We start from the raw sequence: 247 nt of genomic DNA on the forward strand, positions 1-247 counted from the left end.
ATTTTTCTGATCAGGAAAAATACAAAATTATGTCAGTTATTTTGAAGTTATTCTAATCTCGTACACACACAAATTTGCAATTATTCATCTACTACTGGAATTTGGATTTATTTTATCGATGCAAATTGGATTTGGATAGAAGGGTACATTCTTTCTAATATTTTAGATAGAAGAAATGTTTCTTCTATCTAAAATATTAGAAAGAATTTTGCTGATTTATTTATTGCTATATGCAATTTATGGAATT

The sequence above is a fragment of the Triticum urartu genome, unplaced genomic scaffold (assembly GCF_056163025.1).
Source record: "Triticum urartu cultivar PI428250 unplaced genomic scaffold, HENAU_Tu73 scaffold1, whole genome shotgun sequence".
Lineage (NCBI taxonomy): Eukaryota > Viridiplantae > Streptophyta > Magnoliopsida > Poales > Poaceae > Triticum > Triticum urartu.